Source organism: Phyllobates terribilis, unplaced genomic scaffold (genome assembly GCF_046119375.1).
Source record: "Phyllobates terribilis strain yellow unplaced genomic scaffold, ASM4611937v1 Scaffold_2__4_contigs__length_985480577, whole genome shotgun sequence".
NCBI classification, from domain to species: domain Eukaryota; kingdom Metazoa; phylum Chordata; class Amphibia; order Anura; family Dendrobatidae; genus Phyllobates; species Phyllobates terribilis.
The window spans coordinates 689875228-689895153 of NW_027362762.1; positions in this window are offsets into that span (position 1 = coordinate 689875228).

Below are 19926 nucleotides of genomic sequence, written 5' to 3' on the forward strand. Positions count from 1 at the left end.
TTTAATTATTCAGACATACAATGGGACATAGAATCTTCTGGTTGTGCTAAAAGCTGCACGTTCTTATCTGTAGTTCAAGACAGTTGCCTCTCTGTTGGAAGATGAACCAACCAGGTAAGATAATCTGCTGGATTTGGTCCTATCAAATAGACCAGATACAATTTTCCGATGTACATGTCAGAGAGCATTTGGGATGCAGCGACCATAAGTAAGTTTCTATGTAATATTCAATCAAACATTCAAAGGGGAAATGAAAAAACCTGCAACTTTAGGAAAGCTGATATCAACAAATTAAGGAAAGAGCTTAATTGTGTAGCCTGGGAGCATGTAATGGTAACTGGGGATACCGAACATAAATGGGGCATGATTTAAGGGAATACTACTAGAATCCTGTAGAAAGCTTATACCCTCTGGTAATAAAATGTCCAGGAATAAAAATAAACCATTATGGATAAAAAAGACAGTACAAAGTTTAATAACACACACACAAAGGGCATTCAAAATTTTGAAGGCCAAGAGTACAGACATAGCATTTCAGGAGTATAAAGATCACAATAGGAAATGTAAAAAAGAAATCAATTGGTGCAGAAAGGTTGAACTGGATGGACCTAGACCTTTTTTCAATCTATATAAGGCCGGTTTCACATGTCTGTGTATTTCCGGTACCGGAGATATCCGTGTCCTATGTGGCAACAGTGTGCCGCATCAGGATCACATGGACCGGCGCCTGGGAATCAGCTCTACAGTTAGTGCAGATCCCAAGCTCCGGGTACTGAACACTGCCCTCATCGTGGTTCCTTGCCGGCACTGCAATCACTGGGACAATGATGAGGGTAGTAGTAGTCTTCTCCTGCAGTGTCCCTGTGTAAAAATAAGAATAAAATAATGAAATCCATATACTCACCTGTCTGGACATGTCCCCCACTGTAATCCTCTGACGCCGAGGAGCCTGGGAGAATGAGCCGCTCTGGAGCGGTGTCCTGTCACTCGCTGACCGCAGCTTCGGAGTGGCTCCTTCTCACAAGCTTCTTGGCTTCAAAGGATTACAGCGGGGGACACTTGGGACAGGTGAGTATGTGGATTTTATTTTTACACAGGAACACTGGGAGCAGACTACTACTACTACCCTTATCATTGTCCCTTTTTCCTCTGATCGCAGCGCCGGCAGGGAACCATAATGAGGGCAGTGTTCAGCACGTGGCGCTTGGGAACTGCGCTAACTAGCGCTAATTCCCAGGTGCCAGTACATGTCACACGGATGTCACCGGTGTAGCACATCTTGCAGACTGTGCATCTGCAAAAAAAACCGGACATGTTAGTGTGTCACCCTGGCCTGGATGCCACAAATATAATAAAGCTGTGTCTGAGAGCAAGGGGAAGGTTCTCTAGTCAGGGGAACATTCGCATGCAATACCTCCTGTCTCAGGCCAGTAGGGGGAGCAGGCTGCCCCTATAAAAGCTGGAACTGGGGGCAGGGTTAGGGAGAACTGGACGACCTGTCTCAGGACTGAGAGGTGTCCCGGAGCAGAGAGGGACAGTTGTATTGCACCCTAAGAGGACGTGTGGCAGTAGGAGAGCCACAAGCCAGGGACAAGAGGTGAAGTGAGCCTGTCTTGGAAGACAAAGAACTCAATTTACCAGACTTTGGTGTCTGAGGCTGTGAGGATTCCACGTCCTGCAGCAGATAACCAGTCCGCAGGGGACTGTATGTTCCTTGGCCTAAGAAGCCCGGAGGCTCTGCCACAACAGAAGGGACCAGCAAATCCATACCAGGCCGGGAGTAGAAAGGGACCCACGTTGCAGGCCATACAGGCGAGAATACACGGTGAGCTCCGGACCGTGGGCTGTTACCCTATCAGGAGGAGATAACCAGAAGGCGCGCAGAGAGCACGGCAGGCCTACACTCTCACCCTGACCAGGGCCAATTTCCCAATTGCCTCAGACATCCAGGTCCCCTCCTAGCCGGGACTGTTTGTGGGTCAGTTCACCTGTTCTAGTAAAGACCCTGGACTGCAATCTGTTGTCTGTGTGCTCCTTGCTCCTCCAGCACTAACGGTACTGGGACGCCCTACACCATCACCCCCATCTTCCATTATACTGCCCTGGGGCCGCACTCTTCCCGTGGGGAGTCACACTATCCCAGCTTCATACATCATCAGCCCCAGCGGTCTACCTGGCAGCGGCGGTCCGCACTGACCGCAATCCACGGGTGGCGTAGTCGGATATCACTTAAAACTTATAAAGGGACTACCACTGGTCTGACCACCCTGAGCCACGGACCGGGTCGCCCCTACTACCCCCATCGTTCCCCTATTGCCCAGATCCGAGTGCCCCACAGCCCAGGGGGCGAGTCATCAGCATGTGGAACACAAGATCTGTGGAAACTGTCATGTGCACAGACTTATTCATTTGAAAGGGTCTGCTTGTGTCAGTTTCCACACGTACTGGAGACAGAGCCCTTACTATTTATCTAACTTGGATCTTTCAAACAAACATAACCCCTTCTTGACATGGCCAATTTCTGTTTTTTCTATTTAGTTTTCATTTCTTCCAAGAATCAGAACACTTACACACAGACTCATTTGGGCTTGTTTTTTGCAGGGCGAGTTCTACTTGTGAATGACACCTTTCGTTTTACCACTTATCTGGAAAATGAGGGAAAAAATTCCAAGTGTGGTGAAATTGCGGAAAAAAAAAGAAATAAAATCCACAACTCTGACATTGTTTTTTTTGGGAACTGGTTTTACGAGGTGCATTGTGTGGTGTAAATGACCTGGCAATGATTCTCCTCATCAGTATGATTACAGCGATACCAAAATTGTCCAGTTTTTATTTTATTTTAGTGGTGCAAAAAAATCTAACATTTTGATTAAAACATTTTTTTCAATTGTCACCATTTTCCAAGACCGGTAATGCTTTTGTTTTAATTTTTTTGGTCGCTAGAGCTGTGTGAGGGATTATTTTTTACGGGGCTATATACCATTGTTATTTATAATTTTGGGAGCGGTATATTTTGATAGCGCATTTTTTGGTTGCTGCAATATTTTGAAATTTTTATTTCACTCTAATCCCCTCCACGACAGCACCAACAGGAGGTTTCCTCCCCATCCTAATTAGGGACACGAAACACAAGACGTTTAAATAGCCCCCCCTCCATCCTCGGTGTTTTTCCTGTCCCTAAGGGATGAAGAGGTTTCCTTCTGGAGCGGTGTGACCGGAAAGCTACTTCTCCATTTTTATGCACCTTAAGCTGGGCCTTTCTTCCTGCTCCAGTGCGGGACCCCACCATCCTCCTACACTTTGGCAATGCTGGAAAGTGAGAGAGGTCTAGGGACCTCCTGTAGTACCCACCGCCCCCTCCCAGCCAGTTTTCGTTGTGCTCTCATCTCTTCAGGGCCCCACACATGCCGTTCTCCTCCGGAGCTTCTCGAGCAGTGTGGAGTGCGCATGGGAAGTGACGTCACTTCCTGTTGCGTTCCACGCACTGCCATTTTGGTGGGAAATTTGAACTTTGAACTGCGGTAAGCGCCAAACCAAGCCCAGACTTCAGGAGAGGGGAATCTCATCCTGTTGGATGAGGAATGCGCTGGATCTTGGTTTCCTGGATAAGAGGACCCTGATTGAAGACACCATAAGGTAGGACTGAGGTTCTAATGATGGATGTGTCTTCCCTTAAAACTGCATCTGCAGAACCCAGCGCAATCCCTGTCCCAGTGAGTATATCTGTTAAGGGTAGGTCCCTATGTCTTCCCTTTTTTTTAGGGTGACAAGGATCCTGCACCAAGGTCAAAAGAAAAACCTGCAAATCGCAAGTGTGCCATTTGCAACAAAAATCTCCCATCCGCCCATAAAAAGGCTCTTTAAGCGGTATACGGAGAAAATCATCCCTCTTTAATGGATGAAGTTAGAGGAAAAGTGCGACAGGAGATCCAGTTGTCCTTGGCCACCTTCTCACAATCCTATTATAGGAGTCCCTCAGTGTCAATAAAGAGGAAATATGCCCCAGATGATAGCTCAGACTCAGTGGCAGAAAATTCAGCTCTGGGGGAATGGTTGGAGGAAGGCGAAATTACTCCAATTTACAACACCGAGCAAGAAGATAAAAAAAATTCTTCTTTTCCTCTTATGACAAGGAGGAACTCTTACTCGCTGTCAGAAACGCAATGGGAGTAGAAGAAGAGAACAAGTCACGCAGTGTCCAGGATGAGATGTTCGGGGGATTAAGATCAAGAAGGAAAAGTTGACATTCAGGTAGCCAGAGTAGCAAAAAAGACTACATTACCCTTTGAGGACTCCTGCCAGCTTAAAGATCTACTTGACCGAAAGATGGATAGTATGCTGAGGAAGTCCTGGGAGACATTGGCCGCTGCCCTAAGAACAAATGTCACATCCACCTGCATCACGAGAACCTTGCTCCGTTGGTTACATCAATTGGAGGATCATATCAAGGGAGGTACCCCTAGAGAAGATCTTCTGGCCTCATTACCCCTCTTACAAAAGGCAGCCGGATAGCAGCAAGATCTTCGGTCTCTTAACACCTTAAGAACAGCGCTATGGTTAAAGATGTGGAGTGGAGACATCCTATCCAAATCCAAATAATGCTCCATACCCTTCAGAGGGGAATATGTGTTCAGTCCAGCACAGGACGATTTACTGGGGAAGTCTCTCCCGGAGCCGAAAACCCTCAAAAGAAGGCCATTTCGTCCTCCACAAACACAAAATCCTTCATACAAAGGAAAAGGTAAATCTGGACATAAGAGCTACCCCAAAGGGGGAAGAGGGAAGAGCAGCTTTCAAAACCAACGTTCTGATAGGCAATGACGCCAAACAAGTAGGAGGCAGAATCGCAGGATTCTTCAAACAATGGCGGGAAATAACATCAAACCGCAAAATCCTGGACTGGGTCAGGACAGGAATAAAAATAGAATTTTCCTCCTTTCCCCTGCAAAGACCATCAACAAAGCTACAGAACCTCTTAGAATCAGAAATTCAGCAAATGCTATTATCAGCAGTAATTGCTCCCGTTCCAAAAGCGGAACAGGGCAAGGGCCATTATTCATGATTTATTTCTGGTAAAAAAACAAATGGGACCTACCGTGTCATCATCAACCTGAAACAACTGAATCACTATATAATTTACCAAAGATTCAAAAAGGAGTCCGTAAAAACTTTGTCATGGCTACTGTAGACCTCAAAGATGCATACTATCATGTACCCATCCATCCAGATTACCAGCCACACTAAATCAGAGAGTGTACCACTTTCAGTTCAAGGTCCTTCCCTTTGGCATCTTGTCTGCTCCCCGGACCTTTACAAAAATGATCTCCTGAGAGCAGCAGGTTTTATACTCCAGGGAACTCATGTCAGAATTTATTCAGACAGCATGATGACGGTGGCCCATCTACGTCATCAGGGAGGCACAAAATTTGGGAGCCTACGAGAAGTCTTGGCAAGAATTTTCTTCTGGGCAGAACATAATCTTCTGTCTCTATCGGACCTTCATCTAAAAGGAGCCAACAATATTCAGGCGGACTTCCTGAGCAGGACAGACATATATATCCGGAGGAGTGATGCATCAGTTCAAAGGAGTTCCAGCTAATAACCAGGAAATGGGGTCATCCAGATGTAGACCTGTTTGTGAGTCGGCAGGAGACAAAAGTGTATCAATATTTCTTCATAGATCCAAGCGAGACTCAATCAAGGAGAGATGCTTTTCTCACCCATGGAGCCTCAGGTTGGCCTACGCATTCCCTCCAATTCCATTAATACTGAGGACATTGCAAAAAGTCAGATTGGACAATTTCAGGACCACTCTGATTGCCCCTCTATGGCCAAAGAGGAGCTGGTTTGGGGCTATGAACTTTCTAAACTCAGAGGAACCTCTTATCCTGCCTCCTGACCACTACCTACTTCATCAAGGTCCAATATTTCATCCAGCTCCCCACAACTTATGCTTGGCAGCCAGGCTTCTGAAGCCTTAACCCTGAAAGTCAAAGGTCTTTCGGATGTCGTCATAAGTACCCTTCAAAAAATCAGGAAGCAGGTCACTAATGCCATCTACCTTTAAACTATGGAAAACTTTCTCTGCATGGAATGGATCTACTCCCATCAATCCATTTCATCCTGATATTGCCAGAATATTGGACTTTTTATAGGATGATCTATCAAAAGGGTAGAGACCTAGTACCCTGAAAGTCCAGATATCTGCTGAGTTCCTTCTTTGACTAAAACCTGGCAGACCACCAGTGGATAAAAAGGTTCATGACAGCAGCCTCTAGAATATGCACAAGAAGGCCCAATGTGATTCCAACCTGAGAGCTGAATATAGTTCTGAAGGGACTATCGTGACCTTTGAACCTATGGCCCAAATTCAAATGGACAAATTAGCCCGGAAGGCAGCTCTTAGTAGCCATTACAACAGCAAGAAGTGTCGGCGAGATCCAGGTCCTATCCATTAGGGAACCTTATTTGAAATTTCTGGACCACAGAATAGTCCTCCGCCTAGATCCTTCTTTCCTTCCAAAAGTATCATCTCACTTTCATATTTCCCAGGAAATAATTCTTCCATCCTTTTGTCAAAATCCAAAGACAACAAAGAAACAGAATTCCATTCTTTATATGTTCGAAGAACCATCCTCTACTATCTAGAACAGACGTAACCTTAGAGGAAAGCTCAAAATCTTTTTGTCCAATACTGGGGAGCAAATAAAGGGAAGAAAGCCTCCAAAAGCTCTCCAGAAAACTGGATTAAAAAAGCAATCACAGCAGCTTATAAAAAATCAAGACTTGCCTCCTCTTGAGTCAATAAAAGCTCATTCCACCAGAGCCATGTCTGTCTTTTGGGCCAAAAGGGTCAGCATTTCCATGGATCTAAAAAGTTGCTACCTGGTCCTTGGTCCATACCTTTACCTAGCGTTACAGATTAGATTTGATGTCTGTTAAGGATTTAGCCTTCGGCAGAAAATCCTCGAGGCTCTAGTCCCTCCCTAACTTTATTCTTTATTTCTCCTGTTGGTGCGGTCTGTCGTGGAGGGAATTAGAGAAAATAGAACTACACTTACCGGTAATTTGGTTTCTGAGGCCCTCCATGACAGCACGGGTAATTTCCCCCTCCTCCCCCCAATGAAACTTTATGTTCTTTTAAATTCCTTGGTGTTAATAAATAATTCAAGCATTCATACTGTGTGGTCCTTGGGAAAGGGAGCGAGGGGGGGGGGGGGGGGGCTATTTAACCCCTTAATGGCCAGGCCACTTTTTTTTTAAAATCAGACCAGTGCCAGTGTCACTTTATATGGTAATAACTCTGGAATGCTTCAATATATCCCAGTGATTTTGAGATTTTTTTTCATGACAGATTATACTTTATGATAATGGAAAATTTAGGTTATGTTTTGTGTTTTATTTATAAAAATATCAGAAATGTAACAAATTTAAAAAAAAAAATCAATTTTCAAACTTTGGTTATCCTTTAATCCAGCTAGTCATACCCGGCAAAAATATTAATACATAAATTTTTCCTCATATCTGCTTTACATCAGCACCATCTGTAAAATGTTTTATTTTAACATTCTTGAAGGTTTAAAAATGTAGCAGTAATTTTTCATTTTTTTTTAAAGGAAATTTACAAAACTTTTATTTTTTTACGGACTGATTCAGATTCAAAATGACTTTTGGGGCCCTATATATTGGAAACCCCCAAAAGTGATAGCATTTCAAAAAACAGCATCCCTCAATGTATAAAAAATTGCTTTTAGGTAGTTTATTAACCCTTCAAGTGCTTTATCGGAATTAATGCAAAGTGACATGACCGGAATGAAAAAAATCAATTTTTACCACCTAAATGTTTCCATCTTCTGAACAGGCCCCTATAGCTGGAAGACTATAAGATCGTTATTTGGCCATGAACTGCCATGGCAAACATCAGGACCACATGATCAAGATCTCAGGGTGCCGATGGGGTGAGAGAGAGATCCCCTACACACTGTTAACAATCTAGATGATGTAGTCACTATTGACAGCAGTATATAAGGGGTTAAACGGCCATGGTCGGTGTCAACACTGATCATAGCTGCTGCAGCAAGTTGTCAGGTATAGTGTACAGATGATAGCTGCTGGATTGTGACCTGTCAGAGGATGCTAGTCTCTTATCGCAGGTCAGTTTTAAGTCATATAGGCAGTCTTTAAGGGGTTAAACCTCTTGTGTTTCCTGTCTCTAAGTAGGATGGGGAGGCAACCTCCTGTTGGTGCTGTTGTGGAGGGTCTCAGAAACTGAATTACCAGTAGTGTAATTCTAGTTTTTTTTCTGTTCCCGGTGTTTACCGATCGAGTTAATTTTATATTTTGATAGGCATTTTCTGGATGTGGCAATACATGGTTTATTTTTTTTATATATTTATAATGGGAAGGGGGATGGAAGATTTGAACGAACTTCTATTTTTTTATTTTCATATTTGTTAACTTTTTTGTGATCCTTGTCATTGTTTTTATTAGTCCCCTTAGGGCAGGGTTCCCCTACTCCAAGTCCTCCAGGGCCACCAACAGGTCATGTTTTCAGGATTTCCTTTGTATTGCACAGGTGATGGAATTATCACCTGAGCAATACTAAAGAAATCCTGAAAACATGACCTGTTGGTGGGCCTTGAGGACTGAAGTTGGGGAACCCTGCCTTAGGGGACTTGAACTTGCAATTGTCTAATTGCTTGTACTATATATAGCAAAACCACAAAATTACTGCATTTTGTAAAAATTACAGTCTCCTTTTGAAGCTCGGCCAAAGGCTGGGTTTCAAAGGAGCTCCATAATGACCTGCACCAGATCCTCGACTGTCATAGTATCCCATCGGTGCCCAGTCATCAGGTGACTGGAGTGTGGCGCCCCTGCTGGGCATGCGTGCCATAGATCCTAGAGGGGTGCATGAACGGATTTCTCTACAAGAGGCCCCCACAGCACACATACACCTTCCACCTCAGACCACCAGAGGGAGCCCGTTAGGGATATAAATAGGGAAGGTGGAGTTAGGCAGTTGAGTCTGTTGAGAGAGTTCCTGCAGTAGTTAAGCCTGAGAGAGGTCAGCCTGCAGTGAAGCACAGTCCAGACTCAGTTGTAGCTCAGAATTGTGAGCTTAAGGTGTGCCGACGCCATAAGAGCGGTTAAGCGCGGAAAGCTGCCGCTAGTGTGTATAGCCTAGTGAGGGCCTCGAGCGAGGCCGAAGGCTAGAGGAGTGAGTAGCATCGGGGGCTAGAGGAGTGAGTAGCATCGGGGGCAGAGGAGCTGTACAAGCTCACCCCAGAAAACATATACCGGACACCGGGTCCGCGTCTACAGGGTCGTATATCCCCCTGTAGAGACAACCGGAGACCCCTGGAAGACTTCAAGTCCCAGGATCACCCAAGAGCTGATGCGTACCAGAGCCAGGAGTCACGGAAGCCCCGCAAACAGGGAGCGCGTACTCCAAGAGAAGGCCTTACCATCAAGTCAGCCGGTGCAGGACAGAGACAAAGTTAGGCCTAGCTCCAGGCAGGTCAGAAACTTACCACACAAAGGCAAGAAACAGGAGGCCCTATACCCGCTCACTGGGGAGGATCCTGATATGCACCCTTCACCCTACAGTGCTCCGGATTGTGCCTTGAATAACATCAGTAAAAGGTATTGAAGTGACTATCGTGTCTGTCCCTGTTCTTGCTCTGACCCGGCTGGGTCCCATCTGTCCTGCATCCTTTCTTCCCCGCTGCCCTGAGGCTTAGCTCCACCTGTGGGGAGCTATACCACGCAAGCTGCCTTAACACTGGCCTCAGTGGGCTGCCGCAGTGCTGGTGATTCTCACCAGACACCACCGGTGGCGTCACGAACTTATAACCATAATTATCCACCCCTTTCTTTTAAAGAGAGGCCCAGGGTACGGGCCCGGGAGCCGACTACCGCGACATCCCCCAAAATCAGGCAACAAGGCCCGGGTGCCGAGTCATCCCCATCCCCTGGGCACACAGAATGACGCATCCCTATGCCGGAGCGCTGTTAATGCTGCTGTCAGAGTTTGACAGCAGCATTTAACAGGTTAACATTCCTCGGTGGACCTCCTCACCACCGGCGGCTTTTAGAGGCAGCTCCTGGCTGTAACACACAGCCATTACCTGCCAGGTATGGGACAAGCTCACCTCATGAGCCTGCTCCATACACCCACTACTGATTTTTGCCGTATATATATACGTCGGATGTCCGTAATAGGTTAAATAGAACCTATCACCATCTTATTTTATATTTATCGTATTTTATTTCCTAAACATGTATGAGTGTTTTTCATTTTCCTCAAAATTTTTTTTTATCTAGTCAGGATTTCACTATTTGATGTGCATCCCATATTGTCAGGTACAAGTGAGCCTGGGGCTGAGATAAGTGCCTGCGATTCCTTTTAATAGGTGAGTTAAGTTTATCACTAGAACTGCATATTTCCCTTTACATCCATGATTGCATTGATGAAGGAGCCCTCTTTATCCGGTGAAAGTGGAGGCTTATATCCAGTAACCCTCTGCATTGAATAATTTCAGATGGACAGACTCTAGGGAGGTGCTGCAATCACACTTGTTAGAGATGGCAGAACAAAAGAAATTCTTTAATAGGCAATATTTTTATTGGGCGGAGGGGAAGGAGTCAGAACAAGCTTGCCACCATTGCTAAATCTCAATGGCACACCCGATGTCACAACTATTCAGTCTCTTACCATAAAGTTGATTACGGATACTCCAGCGATTCTGGATATATTCCTTGTCTTTTATAGGAAGTTGTATATAACTAGATTAACCATGTTTTCCGATCAAATAAGATTATATTGGGTGCTATTGGTCTCCAGTTGCTGTCAAATGTGGTCGTGAAATGATTAGATTCTCCACTTCAGTTGTTGGGTTTGCAGGGGGTAACTGCATCCATGACTGATACAAGGACCCCAGGGACTGATGGCATTCCAGTAGTATTATAAAAGCAATATGGTCGCACTCTGTATACCACCGAAGTATAAAAAAGAAAGCAGCTTTATTTATTCAAGAATTTCATACTGAGTAGAAAAAAAAGCTTGGCTCTGTCAAAAAAATGTAGGACTTTCAAATTGCAGGACTCGCCCTCTAAGCAGTGGATTCGGTGGTGCCCTACCTGTAAATGTGAGTATAAAAAGTCCAAATAATCCAGAAAAGTGACACTTGCCATCTGTAAAATATTTATTGCAAATCACCATTAAAAATACATACCTGCAGAATTAGTGGCATGCATACAGACAACGGCCGGTTTGCTCTCTAGCGAGCGCTTCAACAGGTCACGCCCAACACTGTGTGATGGGCCGGACTACCCCAACATCACATCAATAACTGAGGAAATCCCGCATCTGTGCGCTGGCAACCAGGCACCCGGACATGTGCATTGAAGCCGGGTGTGCCTCCCCAGCTTCATTTGCTACATGTGCTAAAGCAATGTGGCCACATTTCTTCTGTCCAGCCACACTCTTCTTCACCTCTTGGCAGTGGCCAAAGCATTGTGGATGGTTCACGCTCACAACATGCAACAAGGCTCTGACTTGTAGCGACTTCTGGAACATGCAAGCACATATAGCAAATGAAGCTGGGGACATACACTCAGCTTCAATTCGCATGTTCAGGTAGCTGGGCGTCAGCCCGCAGGCATGGGATTTTCTCAGCAATTGGTGTGACATCTGGGCAGTCCAGCCCATCAACCACACTGCATTGGGTGTGACTACTGTCCCGAAAAACATGACTCAAAGCCAATGTCTGGTAGACAATTAAGTAAAGATTAAAAGTGTTTTTCTACTTGTGTACTGTGACGTTTAGCTTGAGAATAGCATGTCAGTATTGCACATTGCATAACCTGTAAGACATTGGAACAATTTAGTAGGGATAAATGTGACCGGTTCACTGTAAGTACTTAGTAATACGTGTGTCCACAGTCATATCTGACTATGAATGTCTTATCATAGATCCACATATCTGTAAGTTTAACCCCTTTACAGCCTGGGGCGTATTAGTACGCCCCAGGCTGTCACCCCCTGTTCAGTGCGGGCTCTGGCGGTGAGCCCACACTGAACCGGGCACATGTCAGCTGATTTTTACAGCTGACATGTGCCCGCAACAGCCGCGGGTGGAATTGCGATCCAATTTCTGACAGCGGCATTTAACATCGCTGTGCCGGAAGCACGTCACTTACCCCGCCCATCGGTGACTCCGTTCACGTGATCGCGGGTCACTGATGGGTGGGAATGACAACCCTGGGTCTGCAGCAGACCCCAGTGGTTGTCATGTGCTGATTGCTATGAGCGCCACCTAGTGGTCGGCGCTCATAGCACAGGAGCATTTCTGTTACATAGAGGTTATCTGCTCATCACCTCTATGTAGCAGAGGCGATCGGACAGTTGCTGCTTCTAGTCTCCTATGGAGACTATAGAAGCAAGCAAAAAGTGAAAAAAAAAATGTTTTTAAAAATATTAAAAAATATAAAAGTTTAAATCATCCCCCTTTCGCCCCATTCAAAATAAAATAATAAAAAAAAAACACATACACATATTTGGTATCGCCGCGTTCAGAATCGCCCGATCTATCAATATAAAAAAAAATTAATCTGATCGGTAAAGGGCATAACGAGAAAAAAATTCTAAACCCCAGAATTATGTTTTTTGGTCACTACAACAATGCAATAAAATGCAATAACGGGCGATCAAAACATCGGATCTACCCCAAAATGATATCAATAAAAACTTCAGCTCGGCGCGCAAAAAATAAGCCTTCATTTTTCAGATACTGAAAAATGGAGACGCTACGGGTCTTGGAAAATGACGCCATTTTTTTTTTTAACAAACTTTGGAATTTTTTTTCACCACTTAAAAAAAAAATATATACATGTTTGGCATCTACGAACTCGTAATGACCTGGAGAATAAGAATAGCAGGTCAATTTTAGCATTCAGTGAACGTGGTAAAAAAAATAAAATAAAAAAAACATCTGTGGTATTGCACTTTTTTTTGCAATTTCACCGCACTTGGAATTTTTTTCCACGTACACGGGAAATGATAAAACCAGTAATGTCATTCAAAAGTACAACTCATCCTGCAAAAAATAAGCCCTCACACGGCCATATTGACCAAAAAATAAAAACGCTATGGCTCTGGGAACAAGGGGAGCTAAAAACGAAAATGCAAAAAAACGGAAAATCCCAGGGTCCTTAAGGGTTTAAACTAAAGCTCCATGTGTGGCTGAAGCTGCCTCTGTCAGCAGTGGCCAAGTAAATTTGTTGTAACTGATTTGGATGCTGCAATAACTATGTTTGAACTGTTTTGTGCAAATAACTTTCTATAGTTGCAAACTTTTTATAAAAGCATTTATTTCTTAGTGGCTCAATTGCAACAGCTCATAAGAATTTTTTAAAGTCACTTTTCTTTTTTTCACCTTGTATCTGGTAACTTTTTTTTGCACTAAATTCATCAAAATGGTGTACACAAATTATGAATTTTGCATAAAATAATAATAATCTTTTTGTTCTTAACCTGTTTTGTGACTTTTGAGCGCAAAAAGTCACGTTCTGCTGAAATGGCGCAAGAATTGTGAAAAAACGCTAAACATAAAATCTCAAGGACTGGAGTACATTTGTGACTCTGGCAACTTTTCAAAAAGTTATAAATGATGTATCTGACGAAAACATCTGAAAATCTTAAACTCTGCTCACAATGGCAAGCTAAAAAAAAACAGGCAAACGCATTAAAAAGTGACTTTAAGGCCGGGAGTGGAAATATTAATTTCGAGGTCATGTCCAATTCAAATATCAGTTAATTCAGATCCCCAAGGACAGTACATTATTCTGCAAGGTACTTATAGGGACATCCCAATTATGTTCTGTAATATACTGTATATGTACCCAATGTGTCACATCTCATTCATAAATCAAGTCTTCTTGAGGCTCTCCCGCTTCTTCCTCCCACCACCTTGATTTATTGGAGGAGATTTTAAAGTTATTTTTTCGGATATATGGGACAGGTTATAGATACATGAAACCCTGCCATACAGGTCGATTATCAGCTCACTCTGGGAGAATAACACGTAAGTTTGCTTTAGGCCACGTGCACATGTTCAGTATCTGTTCAGTATTTTTCACCAATATTTGTAAGCCAAAATCAGGAGAGAGGGAAAATTGCAGAAGTGGTGACGTGTTTCTATTATACTTTTCCTCTGATTGTTCAACTCTTGGTTTTGGCTTACAAATACTGATGTAAAATACTGACCAAATACTGAACGTGTGAACATGGCCTTATATGATCTCTGACTTTCCCCTTTTTCTCTCCTCCACATGGACACTTAGATTGACAATAGATACAAATATTTGTTAGAACCCTCCTGTTAGTTTTTTCTATCTTGGGTTTTGCGGTCCCGTGACCATCTGCCTATATATTCCAGCTCCGCCCTTCTGGCTTTGCTGGACTTCAGTGTTGTTTTGACTGTCTCTCTAGCCAGGTGCTTCGGTGCCTATCTCTGTCAGCTCTTGGTCCTCTGGGACCGTTAGTACTTTTTGTTAGTTTGTCCTTTTTGCTCTGCAACAACTTCAGTTTAGGAGGTGTCCCATTTTTGTCCCAGTCCTTAGTTCTTTTAGGGACCCCTCCCTTAATTCTATAGGTCTCCGTTCAGACTAGCCGAGGACGAAGGTGGGTCTGTTCACAAGGAAAAGGCAGTCCGCTACATCGTAGGGATTCAGCTTAGTCTTACTGTAGGGACAGCTTTCCTTATCTTTCCTTAGTTTTGTTGCAGATCATAACAGTAAGTCCAGCCCCCCCAAAAAAAACCTAATAGGAAAGAAATTCGGGGATCAGTATGGTTTCCGTCCAGGATTTGGCTCAACGCCTGCAGGGATTGTCTCTGGAGGTGGCCGAGCTTCAGCAACACGTGAGTAGCTGTCCTGGAGCGCATTTTGTGGAACCGAAGGTAGGACTGCCTGACGTCTTTTATGGTAAACAGCAAGATTTTTTTTCCTTTAAAAATGCTTGTTTGTTATATTTTCGTTTGAGACCAAGATCCTCTGGGAATGAATCACAGCGGATTGGTTTTATTATGTCACTTTTGCGCAAAGAACCACAGGGTTGGGCCTTTTCTCTCCAACCTAATGATCCATGTTTAAGTTCTGTTAAAGAATTTTTTTCTGCTATGGGGCTATTATATGATGATCCTGATCAAATCTCATCTGCTGAATCAGAACTTAGACGTTTGAATCAGGGGTCAGATGATGTTGAAATTTATTGCACACACTTTAGAAGGTGGGCTTCAGAAGTTAAATGGAATGATTCTGCATTGAAATGTTTATTTCTTGCTGGTCTGAGTGAAAGGGTTAAGGATTTGCTAATTGCATTCCCTGCACCTGAGACTCTGCAGGAAGCTATGCAGTTAGCTGTTCGTATAGACAGGAGACTGAGGTCCAGGGTTAATGATGTAAAGACTCCTGTAACTTCAGGTCCTAGTTCCCAGAAAATCTGCTCTGACAGCGGAGAATCAATGGAGCTTGGGGCGATGTCACTCCGCTCTCAGGAAAGAGATCGGAGATTCGCCGAAGGTTTGTGTCTTTATTGTGGTAAAAATGACCATTTGATTAAGTATTGTGAGCGTCGTTTAAGTAAAGAAAAAAAAAAGGTTACGCCCGTATAGCTTGTTTACGCTCTGCAGGAGTATTTCTTTCTGGGAGTACTACTCTGCAAGGAGATTTGATTGAATTTCAGGTATTTGTGGATTGTGGTTCAACACTTAATGTGATTGATAAAGGGTTTTTGGAAAACATTAAATTGAAATCCAAACCTTTGTCATCACCTATTTCTGTGGTTGCAATTGATAACACTCCTTTGAAATGTATTACTCACAAGACTGCTGCATTTCCTCTCACTATCAATGGAGATCACCAAGAAATTTTGGACTTGGTTGTTTTGGATAATTTGCCCTCTCCAGTTGTTCTAGAATTGCCTTGGTTAAGACTGCACAATCCTTTACTGGACTGGTCTACTAATGTGATTAAGTCTTGGAGTCCAAAGTGCTATGATAAATGTTGTAATGGTCGCATTGCGGCTCTGGAAAAAGGGGAATTACCTGTACCTATTCAAGATTTTTGGAGGGTTTTTTCGGAGGAGGAGTCGCAAGTTTTACCTCCTCATAGGGATTATGATTGCGCCATTGAGTTTGTTCCGGGTGCTACTCTTGCCAAAAGTCGCTTGTTTAATCTGACTATCCCTGAAAGAAAGGCCTTGGAGGAGTACATAGAGACTAGCCTGGCTGCTGGTCACATTAGACCTTCTAAGTCGCCTGTGGCAGTTGGATTCTTCTTTGTTAAAAAAAAGGACGGCGGTTTATGTCCATGTTTGGATTTTTGTGAAATTAATAAGATTACCGTACGCAATTCCTACCCATTGCCGTTAATTCCTGACTTGTTTAACCAGTTAGTGGGAGCCAAGTGGTTCTCCAAGATTGATCTCCTGGGGGCATACAATTTGTTACGCGTGAAGGAGGGTGATGAATGGAAAACTGCTTTTAACACCCCAGTAGGTCATTTTGAGAATCTGGTGATGCCTTTCGGCCTTACCAATGCACCTGCATTTTTTCAGAACCTTATTAATGACATCCTGAGACCTTTGATTGGTAAGAATGTGGTTGTGTATTTGGATGACATTTTGATTTATTCACCAGATCTAGAGTCCCATTGGCAGAGTGTACGTGAAGTTTTGCAGTTATTGAGTGACAATTCACTCTTTGCTAAGCTGGAGAAATGTGAGTTCGCTGTGCAGTAAATTAGTTTTTTGGGCTACATTGTCTCCAGCGAGGGCTTTGAGATGGACCCTGTGAAGGTTCAGGCTGTGCAGGAATGGCTTGGGCCTATTGGTTTGGAACCTTTACAGAGATTTTGGGGTTTTGGCAATTATTACAGGAAATTCATTAAGAATTTTTCTGTAATTGTTAAACCTCTAACCGATCTCACCAGGAAAGGTGCGAATACGTCCCAGTGGACTACTGAGGCCATTGAAGCGTTTGAGTATCTCAAAGAGAGGTTCAGTTCTGCCCCTATCCTTATGCCGCCTGATGAGACCAAGCCCTTTTTGGTCGAGGTCGATGCTTCATCGGTGGGGGTCGAAGCAGTTTTGTCTCAGGAGAACAAGGGTGGAGTACATCCTTGTGCCTTCTTTTCGAAAAAATTTTCGGAAACCGAACTGAATTATGATGTTGGAAATCGGGAGTTGCTGGCTATTAAATTTGCGTTTGAACATTGGCATCATTTTTTGGAAGGCGCTAGATTTCCTATTCAGGTTTTCACAGATCATAAGAATTTGATCTATCTGGATGCTGCCAAGCGCTTGAATGCCCGTCAAGCTAGGTGGGCACTTTTTTTTTCTCGGTTTCATTTTTCTGTTACCTATATCCCTGGTACTAAGAATGTTAAAGCCGATGCTTTATCTCGCAGCTTCTCTCCTACGGTCGGTTCCGAGGAGGAGGAGAGCATTTTGCAGAAAGGAGTTGTGGTGGCGGCTTTGGACTCCGTTTTGGAGAATGGGATTCTGAATGCTCAAGATGATGCTCCATCTAACACTCCCCATGGGAGGTTGTTCGTGCCTAGAGCCTTTAGGAGAGATTTGTTTGTGGAGTGTCATGAATCTCTGTTGGCAGGTCATCCAGGAGTTTCGGAGACTAAGAGACTTATCAGTCGCAGTTTTTGGTGGCCTGGATGGCAGAAGGAAGTCATCAAGTGGGTGCGTCAGTGTACTGTGTGTGCTAGGTCAAAGGCTTCACATACTCCTGCTGCGGGGTTGCTTTGCCCTCTGGAGGTTCCTAGTGCGCCTTGGACGCATCTCACTATGGATTTTATTACTGATCTTCCGGTGTCCGAGGGTTTTATTGTCATCTGGGTGGTCGTGGACCGTTTTAGTAAGATGTGTCATTTGGTTCCATTCGTTAAGTTGCCCTGCGCCAAGACACTCGCTAAGGCATTTGTTAAGGAGATTGTCAAGCTCCATGGCGCTCCCATGGATTTTGTTTCTGATAGAGGACCTCAGTTTGTGGCTTGCTTTTGGCATGCTTTTTGTGACAGGTTGGGAGTCCATTTGTCATTTTCATCTGGTTATCATCCTGAGTCGAATGGACAGACTGAAAGAAAGAACCAGGATGTAGAACAGTTTTTGCGTTGTTTTGTGGCGGACAATCAAGAGGTGTGGTCTGAGTTTCTGCCTCTCGCAGAATTTGCTCTTAACAATCATACATCCTCCTCTGCTGGGTGTTCTCCTTTTTTTTGTACTGTGAGACATCCGTCTTTTGGTTCGTTCTCCAAATTGGGGTCGGCTGTGCCGGAGGAGGAGAATTTTTCCGGTGATTTGGAGAGGGTTTGGACTAATGTACGTTGTAACTTGCAAGAGGCTAACAAGAAGTCCAAGAAGTATTTTGACAGGAAACGTAAAGGGGTTTTGTTTACTGAGGGTGACATGGTTTGGTTGTCATCGAAGAACCTGCGGTTGAGGATTCCCTCTAAAAAACTGGGTCCTAAGTTTGTGGGTCCATTTAAAGTGCTTCAGGTTGTTAACCCGTCTGCTGTTAGGTTGGATGTCCCTATTTCCTGGAAGATTAATCCTGTGTTTCATGGTTCCTTGTTGAAAAAGGCTGATGTATTTAATAGGGACGCCACTGTCACAGTTCCCCCTGTGGTGGTAGACGGCGAATATGAAATTTCTCGTATTTTGAATTCTAGATGGCATAGAGGGAGATTACAGTATCTTGTCTCCTGGAAGGGTTTCGGTCCCGAAGACAACTCCTGGGTAAGGATGGATGATGTCTCTGCTCCTAGGCTTGTTAAAGCTTTCCACAGGAGGTTTCCAGATAGGCCTGGGCCTGGAGGATCCGGAGGATCCTCATAGAAGAGGGGGTACTGTTAGAACCCTCCTGTTTGTTTTTTTTCCATCTTGTGTTTTGCGGTCCCGTGACCAGCTGCCTATATATTCCAGCTCCGCCCTTCTGGCTTTGCTGGACTTCAGTGTTGTTTTGACTGTCTCTCTAGCCTGGTGCTTCGGTGCCTATCTCTGTCAGTTCTTGGTCCTCTGGGACCTCTAGTACTTTTTGTCAGTTTGTCCTTTTTGCTCTGCAACAACTTCTGTTTAGGAGGTGTCCCATTTTTATCCCAGTCCTTAGTTCTTTTAGGGACCCCTCCCTTAATTCTATAGGTCTCCGTTCAGACTAGCCGAGGATGAAGGCGGGTCTGTTCACAAGGAACAGGCAGCCCGCTACATCATAGGGATTCAGCTTAGTCTTACTGTAGGGACAGCTTTCCTTATCTTTCCTTAGTTTTGTTTCAGATCATAACAATATTGGTGTAATCTCATGGTCAGATTATGTGCCCATAACTCTTACCCTCACTCAAAATTCAACCCAAACTAAGGCCTGCCACTGGAGACTTAATGAAACCATGCTCAAAAAAACAATTCATAAAAGCGAATTGGATATATCGATTACTGAATACTTTGATATTAATAATGGTTTGGTTTCTAAATTCTCAGCCACCTGGGAAGCCCATAAGGCTGTTTTTTCGGGGCAACTGCATACCATTAGGTTCCCACATTAAAAAAGATAGGACCTATCTAATAGATTAACAAATCAATTAAAAACCCTTGAAACTAGACTTTGTTGCTACCCCATCTAAACAAATTTTTAGAGACATTGTTTCAACTCGCTCACAGCTCAAGGAGCTCATCATTTCTAAAACGGAAAACATTTTACTATATAGTAAATAAATATATTATGAGAAGGGAAACAAGTCACATTCGCTTTTAGCAAGGCAACTCGGGGAAGAAAGGGGCCAAATGTTCTTAGGGACAAAAACGGAACAACATTGTATGATCCTACAAAGATTGCTAGGATATTCCATGATTATCTA